Below are 11,448 nucleotides of genomic sequence, written 5' to 3' on the forward strand. Positions count from 1 at the left end.
AAGATATCATCCCAACCTCTTCATTTCACTCTGTGCACTCTGTCTCTATGTGTGTGTGCATGAGTGTGTGCATGTGTGTGTGTGTGTAATCCCACCCAGTACCCAGATACTGAATAGTTTCAAGAGTTACAAATATTGTCTTTCCATGTAGGAATGTAAACAGTTCAACTTCAGCAAGTCCCTTAAGACTTCTCTTTGCTGTTTACCTTTTCATGCTTCTCTTCATTCCTGTGTTTGAAAGTCAAATTTTCTTCTCAGCTCTGGTCTTTTCATCAAGAATGCTTGAAAGTCCTCTATTTCATTGAAAGACCAATTTTTCCCCTGAAGTATTATACTCAATTTTGCTGGGTAGGTGATTCTTGGTTTTAGTCCTAGTTCTTTTGACTTCTGGAATATCCTATTCCATGCCCTTCAATCCCTTAATGTGGAAGCTGCTAGATCTTGTGTTATCCTGATTGTATTTCCACAATACTTGAATTGTTTCTTTCTAGCTGCTTGCAATATTTTCTCCTTGACCTGGGAACTCTGAAATTTGGCCACAATGTTCCTAGGAGTTTCTCTTTTTGGATCTCTTTCAGGCGGTGATCTGTGGATTCCTTGAATACTTATTTTGTCCTCTGGTTCTAGAATGTCAGGGCAGTTTTCCTTGATAATTTCATGAAAGATGGTGTCTAGGCTCTTTTTTTGATCATGACTTTCAGGTAGGCCCATAATTTTTAAATTGTCTCTCCTGGATCTATTCTCCAGGTCAGTTGTTTTTCCAATGAGTTATTTCACATTATCTTCCATTTTTTCATTCTTTTGGTTTTGTTTTGTGATTTCTTGGTTTCTCATAAAGTCATTAGCCTCCATCTGTTCCATTCTAATTTTGAAAGAACTATTTTCTTCAGTGAGCTTTTGAATCTCCTTTTCCATTTGGCTAATTGTGCTTTTGAAAGCATTCTTCTCCTCATTGGCTTTTTGAACCTCTTTTGCCAATTGAGTTAGCCTATTTTTCAAGGTGTTACTTTCTTCAGCATTTTTTTGGGTCTCCTTCAGCAGGGTGCTGACCTGCTGTTCATGCTTTACCTGCATGTCTCTCATTTGTCTTCCCAGTTTTTCCTCCACCTCTCTAACTTGATTTTCAAATCCTTTTTGAGCTCTTCCATGGCCTGAGCCCATTGAGTGGGCTGGGATACAGAAGTCTTGACTTCTGTCTCTTTCCCTGATGGTAAGCATTGTTCTTCCTCATCAGAAAGGAAGGGAGGAAATGCCTGTTCACCAAGAAAGTAACCTTCTATAGTCTTATTTCTTGTCCCTTTTCTGAGCATTTTCCCAGCCAGTGACTTGACTTCTGAATATTCTCTCCACACCCACTTCGCCTCCAGATCCTCCCAGGCAGCACTTGGGGTCTGAGATTCAAATGCTGCTTCCCAGCCTGAGGGCTTTGGGTTGGGGCGGGCGGGCTATTCAGTGTGAGATTAAGTTCAGGTGCTCAGGTGAGGGCAGGGCCGACTCATGGGCTCGGTTCCCTCAGGGAGTTTATGCAGAGACCTTCAACAATGGATCCAGGCTCCTGCCTGCTTGGGGAGCCCTGGTCTGCTCCCGCCTCTGCTGCTGCCTCCTGAGGGGGCCTGAGTTATGGGGACACCCCACTCCCCTGTTGGCCACCCAAAAAGACTCTCTCACCGACCCTTGTCACCTGTGGGTGGAGGGACCTGCGTGGCCGCTGAAGATTCCATCTCTGAAGACTGCTCAGATCCGCTCCTCTCGGTGCTGCAGCCAAGGTAGGGCTGGGCTGGGCTCCCGGTCTGGGGCCCGACGGACCTTTCACGTCAGGTGTGTCTGGAACAGAAATCTCTTACATTCCATTGTTCTGTGGCTTCTGCTGCTCCAGAAATTGTTGCTCCAGAATCTTTTTTACAGATATTTTATAGGCAGTGGGTTCGGAGCTAGAGTATCCTGTGTCTTTCTATTCCACCATCTTGGCTTCACCCTCCGATGAATGAGTATTTTAAAAAATACAAATTGCCCCGATTAACAGAAGAGGAAGTTGAATACTTAAAGACCCCATCTCAGAAAAGGAAATTGAACAAGCCATCAATGAACTCCCTAGGAAAATATCTCCAGGGCCAGATGGATTCACAAGTGAATTCTATCAAACATTTAAAGAACAGTTAATGCCAATACTATATAGACTATTTTTGAAAATTGGGGAAGAAGGAGTCCTCCCAAGTTCTTTCTATGATGCAAATATGGTTTTGATACCCAAACCAGGAAGAGACAAAACAGAGAAAGAACATTATAGACCATTTCATTCTCTAATGAATATAGATGCAAAAATTTTAAATAAGATTTTATCAAAATGAATACAGCATCTTATCACTAGAATAATACATTATGATCAGGTAGGATTCATGCCACCAGTTCAGGGCTGGTTCAATATTAAGAAAACTATTAGAGAGGAAGGGGTGGTGGAGACCATGCCCAAGATCAAGTTGTCCCATAAGGCCAGAGGGCAGGCAAAGCATGCCCCTCTAGTGGACCAGATCCTGGCAGGGGACTCCGTACAGCCCGAAGGCCGGGAGAAACAGAGGGACCGAGGCCGCGGGATGGAGGAAGAAGAAGAGTACGTGGGGCTCCGGTTGACCCAGCGGATCCTACAGCAGGCACGAGAGCAGCAGGAGGAGCTAGAAGCTGAACATGGCTCGGGTGACTGGACAGCGCTGAGAAAGCCCACCACGTGGCTGGGCCCAGGAGCCCAGGTTGGTGAATCAGATGAGGACGAGAATGAGGAGTGGCCAACCTTGGAGAAGGCAGCAGAAATGGTGGGATCAGGGTATGACACGGAGGTAGTTGTCAATCCTGAAGATGAACGTGCCATCGAGATCTTCATGAATAAGAACCCTCCACTCAGGCGTACACTGGCTGACATCATCATGGAGAAATTGACAGAAAAGCAGACAGAGGTAGAAACTGTAATGTCTGAGGTGTCAGGCTGCCCTATGCCCCAGCTGGATCCCTGGGTTCTTGAAGTCTACAAGGGTGTCAGAGAGGTGTTATCCAAGTACCGGAGTGGCAAACTTCCTAAGGCCTTTAAAATTATTCTTGCTCTCTCCAATTGGGAACAGATCCTCTATATCACAGAGCCAGAGAGCTGGACTGCAGCTACCATGTACCAGGCCACCAGGATATTCTCATCTAATCTCAAGGAAAGGATGGCCCACCGCTTCTACAACTTGGTGTTCCTCCCCCGTGTGCGGGATGACATTGCTGAATACAAACGCCTTAACTTTCACCTCTACATGGCACTCAAGAAAGCATTGTTCAAGACTGGGGCCTGGTTCAAAGGGATCCTGATACTCTTATGTGAGTCTGGTACCTGTACCCTTCGAGAAGCCATCATTGTGGGCAGCATCATCACCAAGTGCTCCATCCCTGTGCTGCACTCAAGTGCAGCCATGCTGAAAATTGCTGAGATGGAATACAGTGAAGCCAACAGCATCTTCCTAAGGCTACTGCTAGACAAGAAGTATGCACTGCCCTTCCGGGTACTGGATGCCTTGGTCTTCCACTTCCTGGCCTTCTGGACTGAGCAGCGAAAGTTGCCTGTGCTTTGGCACCAGAGCCTGCTGACCCTGGCTCAGCGCTATAAAGCTGATCTGATGACAGAACAGAAGGAGGCCCTGCTAGAACTTCTTAACCTGCAACCCCACCCACAGCTCTCCCCAGAAATCCGAAGGGAGCTGCTCAGTGCTACTGCCCAAGATGTGGAAGGGTCCTGTGTGAATATGGACTGAGGAAGAATGCTGCCTTCCCCATTTTAGTACGGGTAGGGAAGGATGACACATAAACTGTTACATGATTTAAAAAAAAACTATTAGCATTATTGATCATATCAACAACAAAACTAACAAAAACTACATGATCATCTCAGTAGATGCAAAAAAATCTTTCGACAAAATACAACACCTATTCCTATTAAAAACACTGGAGAACACAGGAACTTTCCATAAAATAATGAGCAGTATCCACCTAAAGCCTTCAGCAAGCATTATATGCAATGGGGATAAGCTAGATGCGTTTCCAATAAGATCAGGGGTGAAACAAGGATGTCCATTTTCACCACTATTATTCAATATGGTAATTGAAATGTTAGCTGTAGCAATTAGACAAGATAAAGAAATTCAAGGAATAAGAATAGCCAAAGAAGAAACTACACTATCACTCTTTGCAGATGATATGATGATTTACTTAGAGAATCCCAGAGATTCAAGTAAAAAACTACTTTAAATAATAAACAACTTTGGCAAAGTTGCAGGTTACAAAATAAACCCGCACAAAATCTGCATTGCTATATATTAGCAACAAAGTCCAACAGCAAGAGATAGAAAGAGAAATCCCTTTTAAAACTAGGGTAGACACTGTAAAATTCTTGGGAGTTTGCCTGCCAAAACAAACCCAGGGATTATATGAACACAATTACAAGACACTTTTTGCACAAGTAAAGTCAGATTTAAGCAAGTGGAAAAACATCAGTTGTTCATGGGTAGGCCGAGCTAATATAATAAAAATGACAATTCTACCTGAATTAATTTACTTATTTAGTGCCATACCAATTAAAATATCAGATAATTACTTGCTAGAACTGTATAAAATAATATCAAAATTCATTTGGAAGAACAAAAGGTCCAGAATATCAAAGGGACTAATGAAAAAAATGCTTGGGAAGGTGGTCTAGCGCTACCACACCTCAAATTGTACTATAAAGCAACAATTATCAAAACCACTTGGTATTGGCTAAGAAACAGGGGTGGACAAGTGGAATAGATTTGGCACTCAAGACACAGTAGGCAAGGAATATAGCAATCTCCTGTTTGATAAACCCAAGGACCCCAGCTTCTGGTATAAGAACTCACTGTTCGACAAAAATTGCTGGGAAAACTGGATAACAGTGTGGTGGAAATTAGGCATAGACCCATGCCTGACACCGTACACAAGAATAAAGTCCAAATGGGTACATGATTTAGGTATAAAGATTGATACCATGAACAAACTGGAGGAGCAAGGAATAGTGTATTTATCAGATTTATGGAGAAGGGAAGAATTTTTTACTAAAGAAGAGATAGAAAGCTTTATGAAATGCAAGATGGATAATTTTGATTACATTAAACTGAAAAGTTTTTGCACAACGAAATCCAATGCAACCAAAATTCTGAGGGATGTACTAAATTGGGAAAGAATTTTTGCAGCTAAGCTTGGGGGATAAAGGCTTCATTTCTAGAATATATAGAGAACTGACTGAAATGTATAACTGTAGAAGTCATTCCCCAATTGATAAATGCTCAAAGGATATGAACAGGCAATTTTCAGAGGGAGAAATTAAAGATATATATAATCATATGAAAAAAATGTTGTAAATCACTATTGATTAGAGAGATGCAAATCAAAACAACTCTGAGGTACCACATAGCACTTCTAAGATTAGCAAACATGACAGAACAAGAAAATGATAAATGCTGGAGAGGATGTGGGAGAGTTGGAACACTAATTCATTGTTGGTGGAGCTGTGAGCTCATCCAACCATTCTGGAGAACGGTATGGAACTCTGCCCAAAGGGTTACAAAAATATGCATACCCTTTGACCCAGCAATATCGCTACTAGGACTGTATCCTCAAGAGATCATAATAATGGGAAAGTGTCCCACAAGTACAAAAATATTTATAGCAGTACTCTTTGTAGTTGCCAAAAACTGGAAGTCAAGGGGATGCCCATCAATTGGGGAATGGCTGAACAAATTATAATATATGAATGTAATGGAGTACTATTGCGCCATAAGAAATGATGAACAAGAAGACTTCAGAGAGGCTTGGAAGGACTTATATGATCTGATGCTGAGTGAAAGGAACAGAACCAGAAGAACTTTGTGCACAGCAACGACCACAGTGTGCGAGAGTTTTTTCTGGTAGACTTGGAACTTCATAATAACGCAAGAACTTGTAAAAAAAAAAAATCCCAATGGTTTTCTAAGGCAAAATGCCTTCCACACTCAGAGAAAGAACTATGGAATTCATTCACAGAATATAGCAGATCATGTTTATGTGTGTGTGTTTCTGTATTATGTTTTGATTTGTTATATGATTTCTTCCATTTATTTTAGTTCGTCTACATAGCATGACTATAGTGCAAACGTGTTCAATAGAAAAGTGTATGTAGAACCTATACAGAATTGTATGCCATCTTGGGGAGGAAGGGGGATAGTGGGGGGTAGGTGTGGGGGGGTTAAAATCTTAATTTTATGGTAGTGATTGTAGAACTTAAAAAAATAAATAACAATTAGTTTAAAAAGGGACAGGGTCAAAGGACAAAATAGTAAGGGATGGGATAAGATCAAGGGAAATATAATCTTTCACAACATGACTATTATGGAAGTGTTTTGCATAACTACACATGTATAATTTATATTGAATTGCTTACCTTCTCAATGAGGGTGTGTGGGAAGAGGAGAGAATTTGGAACTCAGATTTTTAAAACAATGTCAAAGTTGTTTTTATATGCAACTGGAAAGTAAGATATATAGGCAGTGGGGTAAAAAAAAAAATCTAAATTGCCCTTCAAGAAAGTAAAGGGGAAAGGAATGGGGGGAGGGGATGACAAAAGAAAGGGCTGACTAGGAGAAGGGGTAATTAGAATGCATGCCATCTTGGGGTGGGAGGAGGGGAGAGATGGGGAGAAAATTTGGAGCTCAAAATCTTGTGGAAAGAATTTTAAAAACTAAAAATAAATAAATAAAATTGGGGTTTACTGTCTAGATTTCTTTTTTTCTTTCCTTCTTTCCTTCCTTCCTTTTTCTTTTCTTTCTTTTTTGTTTCTTCCTTTCTTCCTTCCTTTCTTTCTTCCTTCTTTTTTCTTTCTTTCTTTTTCTTCCTTTCCTTCCTTCTTTCCTTCCTTCTTTCCTTCCTTCCTTCCTTCCTTCCTTCCTTCCTTCCTTCCTTCCTTCCTTCCTTCCTTTCTTTCTTTCTTTCTTTCTTCCTTCTTTCACAAAACTCTAAGCACAGTTCACTCTGAAGCTCATGGATTGGACCACAATAGGTGCCTGCCCAAGCTCCAGTTAATGGCTGCATTTTGGTCCCTCCTAGTTTAGAGTGAATGTCAGTGGTAACTGGGGTTTTTTTTGAACAGCAACCCTCAGGATCTTCCCCTCATAGCTCGATTTTTTTCTTTTTTTTTCTAATTAAAGGGGCCATCTCTTGACTCACTTCTTAAAGAAGCCTATTCACTGAATGGGTGTCACCTCACTCTAAGTGAGTACCTGAAAAGGCCTTAGCCTAAAAGGGTCAGGGTCTTCCACTACATCCTTGTCCATCTTCACTCATACTGATGAAAATCTGGTCCCTGGATTTAGATGGCTCTAGAGAGGAAAATGAGGCTGGTGACCTTGTACAGTCCTCTCTCACTCAAATCAAAGTCAACTGCAAGTCATGTCATCATTTCCCTGATGTCATGGTCCTCTTGGAAAAGAAAGGATAAGCACAACAACAACCTGTATTTAATTTCCCAAGGCCTTAGTTTCCTCATCTATAAAATGAGGGGACTCTAAGGTTCCTTCTGATGATCCAAAGACTTCTCCTCTAAGCACCACAATCCTTCCATTACCTAGTCCATCTCTCCTTTGGCTTATTCCTCCTGATTGTACTCTCTGCCTGCTTCTTTTTCCGAAAGTCCTCCCCTCAGGGGTCTCCCAGGCTATCACGTACTTTCTTCATCTCCCTCCATTCCTCCTCACATACTTCTGCTGACCACTGCTTCAGGGAACCACCAGATGTGCTGAAGGGTCCACTATGAAATGATGTCATCTAATCTGAACTGGACCCTCAAGGCAGCTAAGCCATCTTTTAGGAAATCTAACGACAGTTATTCCAAAATTTCTTTTCTAAGTCTCCTGATTTTCCGCACCCCAGCCCTTTCAGCACTTAGCCCTTTCCTTATTATGTCCCTGAGAAAATAGAGACCCTTCTTCTGGAGCTTCCTCTGGATCCCCTACCCTCCATATCCAACCTCTTTTTCTTGAGGAGTTGGGCCAAGCCTAAGGTGAATCGCAAGCTCTGGGGCTTTCTCTCTTGTATTTAATAACTAACTGTATTAGGACCAAGATTTTTCCCCTTTTCTACTTCCTCATCCAGAAATCAACCAGTGTGGGAAATCTATCTTAAAGATTTACTCAGACAGATTTAATCAGACAGTAAAAGAAATTCTAAATTTGGGCTAACGGAAGTATTCCTGTTCATTGTGTTTTTCCAGACAGATCTGGGAAAATGTGGATCCTCTCTTGTCTTAAGAAATGATATGGAAATTGATGGCTCTTTGACCAAGATTTGAGGGATCTGAGTCATGTAACCCAAAATAGCCCACCTTCCATTTTATTAACAAACCAGAGTTGAGTAGTCCCCTCTCAGAATGCCTCTTCTTCAAAAGGCAAGTAAAATATGACCCCAGTTCCATTAGGGATCTTTGGTCTGAGAGAAATGACCAGATGACCATCATTTTATTAGTACTTTGCTGGCCTTATTAATAAAATAATTAAACAAACAGAAACCATATCTCTCAGAACTTTTTAAATATCACAGGCTGCTTTCTGAAACCCCATTGACCTCAGTACATGATTCTGACATCAGGAAACCAAATGGATAACGGCCCTCCTCATTCATATTCACATTTGGACAATATAAGTAATGCCATTAGACTGGGTCAGGGAGAGTAGTGGCTTTTCAGACTGATGAGATTCCATGCCTTCACAGGGACTTCCAGGACTTCAAGTCTTAGACTTGTGCCCACTGAGCTATGTGATATTGAGCAGCTACTTCCTCCTCAGTGCATCCCATGTCCTGTTATCCACCCTTTTCTCCACTCAGAGATCTCAATGGCTCTAGACCCAGCTTCTGGGTCCTGACAGGACCAAAAGAAAAGGAGTAGATGAAATGCAGGACTCAGAAGGGGTGAGAGAGATCAGAGACACTTGGCAGAGTCCATCACCTTCTGAGGGGACTCTGAGGGCAGAGCTTTGGGTAGATTTTTCCCAGAACTTGGACTTCTCTCCATGTCATACTGAAGGAGATCAGAGAGAGGGGGCTCTCAATAGGCAGGAGGCTCTCACCCTCTCACTCTCCTACATAGGGAGAGTTTTGCACTCACAACTCAACTTCTCTTGGTCTTTCTAGATTCTTGCACCCAGTTCATCTTGACTCAGTCAGCATCTGATTCAGAATCTATGAGCCAGTTGGCCACAATCTATGACTCTCAAAGGACTGTTAACATTGACTCCAATTATGGAGACTGATATGGCAACACTAGACAGGGTGCCCAAGCCAATCATGTAAGTCTATGGGAATCATTTCTCAGGGATGTCAGAAAGTCTCTGGCTCCAAAGACACCTCAAGCAACTCTGCCTCCCTGACCTTCTCTGGTCTCCAGCCCAAGTATTAACCTCATTGTTCCTGCCAGTTGTATAACAGGAATCAAAAGCACACATTGGTTCAGATCTATGGGGAAGGAAGACAAAACCCTTTGGTGAGCTTCCCTTGTTCAGTTAACCACCAGGGTCTTGATGATGCTCCTGGAGGGAAGAGCTCTGTCCTCAGCCCTGTGATAGGGGAAGTAAAATGGCGGTACAGGCCCTTATGACATGAGCTTCAGGTACCATGGTATAGATGAAATATTTCCTCTATGGATACACACATGTAGAACCTGAAGTCAGCACTCCACAGCCCCCACAACTCTCCATCAACTTCTTCTGGCTACATGAACTGGAATTTCTCATGTTTCCTGAAGCAACACAAGGATGTTTGATCAGTTGAATAGAGGCCACACATGCCTCTCATGGCCTCCCAAGCTTGTAAACACAATTGGCCTGATGTCTGTCTAAAAGATGACACAAGGATTTTTTTTTAAAATGTATGCAATGAGAACATTGTAGAAAAATAGCATTAACAACAACCACCAATTCCAAGGACAAGCCACAATGACTTTGGTATCTTGAGGGCATGAAAGCAATTCTTCTACCTTGGTGCCCTCACCAATCATGTCAATACCCTCAATCATGTCAAACCTCAGTGTGACCTTAGTGAGATGGCCACCAGGTGGCAGTGTGGGACTGAGTTTGGGAGCTACTAGGTTTTTCTCTTATCTTCAAAAGGGCTACTAAGGCCTTGCCATTTGGTCACTGGGCTGCATGATGGTCCAAAAGCTGCTTTATCTCACTCCTGAGTCCCTCCCATGTGGTGGAGTCAGAACCTCTGCAATGTTAGCCATCCCTTCCTCCTCCCAGACTATTCCACTCTTTCTACCCCTAGACTATGGACTATGCACTGAGGTGGGAGACAACAAGCATATTTGCATGAAGGGCTGGGGGAGCTATAATAGAGAAGATTTATCAGGTCCCTCAGGGAGAAGAGCTCTGAGGGAGTCTCCACCATGGCCTGAACTCCTCTACTGCTCAGCCTCCTCACTCCCTGCCAAGGTGCCAGGCTGAGGGGTCTCTAAGAATGGGGGTACTTAGGGTCTAGACAGGTTGTCTCCTCTCTCCCTCCTAAATGAGGAGAGCAAAGAGAGGGTCTGACCTCTGAATCACAACTCTTTCTGTGTTTCCAGGTGCTTGGGCCCAGTTTGTGCTGACTCTGACAGCATCAGTGTCAGGGACTCCGGGTCAGTCAGTCACAGTCTCCTGTACTAGATGCAGTTGTAGAACCTTCCTGATTCCAACATGGACAGCTCACCTATATCATGCCACTGGACTTGTGAACACATGCCACCTGGGATCCTTATGACCAGGACCTACAATGGCACTCCATGGACTCCCAACTAGTGACCTTAGGATGCCCCCAAATCACTCTCTTCCCTCTTCTCTCAACTACATTTCTCCAAAGTGCTGGAATTTCTAGTTAAGGGTCCAGTGATTTCAGTGCATCCCAATAGTTTGTGAATAGGACCCTACCGAAGAAGACAACTTGAGACAGTGATGTGTCTCTAAGCCTTGTGTATGTAGAAGGGAATTCTATTTGATACAAGTTGGACTAGGCAACTGAAATCTTTAAACTTCCATGATCCTGAGCATGGTGAGAGAGGAGCTTTATGAGCATATCTGTAGATAGCACTTAGAGAGTGATTACCCTGAATTGTGGGCACATGAGCTCAAGTACACATGTTCTCTTGCTCAAGGAACATGGCAGGCACTGTGACCATGAGTGATCAGCTCTCAGTGCAGCTGTCTGAACTGAAAGTGCTTGGTGTGGTCTATTCACATTGAGTCCTATTTGATACAGACAGATTCAGGATGCCCTACCAGAGCCTCCTCACTGAAGTAGCAACATGGACATGCCACAGAGTCCCTGAGCCCTGTTCTGACACATAAACATACACAAGTTCCCCAAGTTGACAAACGGTCATGGACAATCCAAAGTTTCATCCTCTAA

The 11,448-nt window shown here is 42.8% G+C and overlaps 1 pseudogene; it reads left to right on the plus strand.

Annotated features, from left to right (window-relative positions):
* Nucleotides 1-1,516: 1,516 nt before the first annotated feature.
* LOC140498865 (bystin pseudogene) lies at nt 1,517-6,214 on the plus strand (annotated as a pseudogene).
* The last annotated feature ends 5,234 nt before the right edge of the window (nt 6,215-11,448 follow it).

Source organism: Notamacropus eugenii, chromosome 4, assembly GCF_028372415.1.
Source record: "Notamacropus eugenii isolate mMacEug1 chromosome 4, mMacEug1.pri_v2, whole genome shotgun sequence".
NCBI lineage: Eukaryota > Metazoa > Chordata > Mammalia > Diprotodontia > Macropodidae > Notamacropus > Notamacropus eugenii.